Source organism: Taudactylus pleione, unplaced genomic scaffold, assembly GCF_031769625.1.
Source record: "Taudactylus pleione unplaced genomic scaffold, aTauple2 ptg000296l, whole genome shotgun sequence".
NCBI lineage: Eukaryota > Metazoa > Chordata > Amphibia > Anura > Myobatrachidae > Taudactylus > Taudactylus pleione.
In genome coordinates this window covers 17,140,691-17,143,763 of record NW_028284698.1, presented here as the reverse complement: position 1 = coordinate 17,143,763, position 3,073 = coordinate 17,140,691, and the positions used below count along the sequence as shown (strand labels likewise).

The 3,073-nt window shown below is 39.5% G+C and overlaps 1 pseudogene; it reads right to left on the bottom strand.

The window, feature by feature from the left end:
* Window positions 1–2,025: 2,025 nt before the first annotated feature.
* Window positions 2,026–2,793, bottom strand: LOC148511746 (uncharacterized; annotated as a pseudogene).
* Between the last annotated feature and the right edge of the window lie 280 nt (window positions 2,794–3,073).

The following is a 3,073-nucleotide window of genomic DNA, read 5'->3' as shown; positions in this document are numbered from 1 at the left end:
CAACATATACCCCAAGTGAGATGGCATGAAGCTGCTGGAATTTCATCTCCTTTTCACAACATCACCCTTTTAGGGGGACTGCATGTAGCAGCAGGGATTCATTCCACTTCCAGGACTGCTCCCTTTGGATGGTATGGATATTTACTTTTGGACAGAGTAATTAATTTTGACCTGTGGGACAGGTCCATTCTCTGCACCAGAAACGTAACCGCCGGTCACCATCTGGGTCACGAGGGCTCCCAATTTTACATCCAGTGGGAGAGTCCCTGTCTCATGCCCCAATGTTTTTGACACAACCCAGACTATTTAGGAAGATGTCATTAGTGTCCAGCTGGGGGTAAACCAAGTGAAACCATGGCATGCTATAAAATTGGAATAACACTATAAGGGACAGTATCCCAGTCTTAAGTACAAAAGTAAATATATTTTCAACATTTACTATGCTGTACATACTATCCGAAACAAGGATAACCTCAGAATTTAGATGTTTCTATATACTATATGTGGGGTCTATGGGTACTCTAGACCATATGGTACACCCAGAATCTGGAATACAGCAATAAAGCATAGAGAACACATAGATCTTTTAATTTACTTAATTTGAATTAACAACACGTAATCAAAAGAAGTGACTCAGGGAAGAGAAGCAGTTCAAACACATGATGATTTACTGGGACCCTCAGTAGAGTACACATGCCAGCTATACCACTTTATCAACGAGAAATTAGCAGGGAATTTACAGTCCCATTTTTTACTGCAAAAGCAGCCCCCATAGGAACCTATGGGGGCTGCTTTAGTGACAAATTTACCATGCTCCAGAATGTGATATATTCCAGAGCACCATCTACATTAGCCATGGTAGGTGATATAGAAATGATCAAATATACGATGAAGTCTCCTTGAAGATTTTATTTTTATGTATGCACGTACAGAGCTGGCAGTACATCATTGCAAACTGCCCATACATTGATTGTACAGAAATTATATACCAAAAATGATTTTACACATAAACCAATCAAATGATTCAAACATTAGTCATTATTTCACTCCCCTAATAATAAAAATAGGAAGAGTGTCATGCGCTTATGGTCTAGCAGCTGAAATGGAAAGGGTTCAATATAAAATGACAAAATTGAGCGCTGTAAGTAGTGTATATAATCTCAGTACTAAAAACAATTAATGTTTATAGTCTTTTCAGACTTGTTGTAGGAGTTGGTGACTCAAGCAATAATCATAATATCTGCATCTAGAGATAGCCCGCAGTGCCTGTACCTCCTCTACCTGTCCCTACCTTCCTACCACTGATGTCTTCCTTTGCTCTCGTATGGGTTCTCCTTCCCGAAAGGCTTCCGGTAGCATGTGGAGGCCGTGGCGCTGAATGATGATGTCAGATGCCGCGCGGCTCTCTCCGGACTTGGCGGCAGCCTTGCTCTTTGTTCTGGCTTTGTCTCCTTCTCTCTCCAACACGTTTCGGACCTGTTTGGTCCAGATGCTGGTTTTCCGGTCCGAGTTGGCTCAGACATCAAAATTGACATTTATCCTTTATACATGCTTATCATTTCCCCATGATTCCAATAACTGGCCTACCTCAACCTGGTATTTTAAGCCTAGACATAGCATGCAGCTGGGTGTACTTCCTCATAGCCTTGCAAATCTTGCTATGGTTGCATTATTTAGTGAAATGAGTGCACATATTAGAAATAGTCATTAAAAGCATATCTATATAGAAAACAATTAGCAATGGTTTCATTCAGCCACCATATTGTCTTCACGCCACCATATCATTCCCTTCTCTGAAACTTATCAGTTTCATACTCCACTTACACAAATCAAGAAGGTTCTTCTCAAATGAATCACTAGGGAGGAGTAAGTAAAGACATACAACATATGTAAAGGTAACTTGGATAGGGATAGGATTGTATGCTAATACTCACCGTACCAGACAAGGGGGGTCCCTATATTTTAAATGAACCTTCCGGTGTGGCTATGAAAGGAATAATATAGCTAGTTGAAGCTAGCAATTAATTAATGCGTAACATATTCATCATCATTTGCGTTACCTCCCTCATCACCTAACTCATATATGAAATTCTCATGTACAACAACTTCATCATCGCACAAAGTCTGATATGTATCAACAGGTAGTGTTGTTTGTAGACTTTCATAGGATTGCATCATTTCACTATACAGAACCTGAGATCTCTCCTCTGATAATGGACCGTGACCTAACAGAGTCTCCTCATCTATTACCACAATGGTCAACTCATGCTGTGTTTCTATCTTCTTTATCCTTTTACAGCATCGTACCCATATTGTAGGCCCACATTTGATACTCATGTACACTATACCTATTACCATGGTCCCAAATACAATGTACTGCATAATTCCCGAAATGAGTTTGGTAATGCTTATACCTAGCCATCCCTAAGGGTCCCAACCACCTGCTCTTCCTCCTATCTTCCATAATTCCTTCTGCATCTCTGCCACCTTCGTCAAATGTCCAGCAATCTCTGCTTTGTTATCATCAATATAGGTGCAACATTCCTGTCCTACAACTGAACATGTACCACCTTCTGCTGCCAACAACTGATCTAATGCCATCGTATTCTGTAAAATTACTTTTCTCATTTGAGCAACTTCCTCCACTGTCTGATTAATAGAGTCAATCAATTCCTCCTCCATTTGGTCCACCACATTAAAAATTTCTGAAATAACATTATCTAAACATATAATAGATAAAGGAAAAATTACATTAGGTATAGGCAAGCCTGCAGTGGTATAAATATATCCCATATATGCCATAAAGTAAGCTGTGTTAATTCATGCAGCATCCATACAAGTTGCATTGCTAAAAGTACACATTTCCTTTTTAATTGAACTAAAATCTGATCCTTCAATAAAAACATTTGTCATTACTGTAATACCAACTAGAACTCGTAAAGCAGGCATGATTAGCACAGGTATTTTTCCTCTGGGATGTTTATGACCATTCTCTATTTAACATATAAGCTGTGCTAGTGAAGTGTGCTGGCATAGGTAAGCCTGACTCTACATTCATAGACAAGTGTGTGCA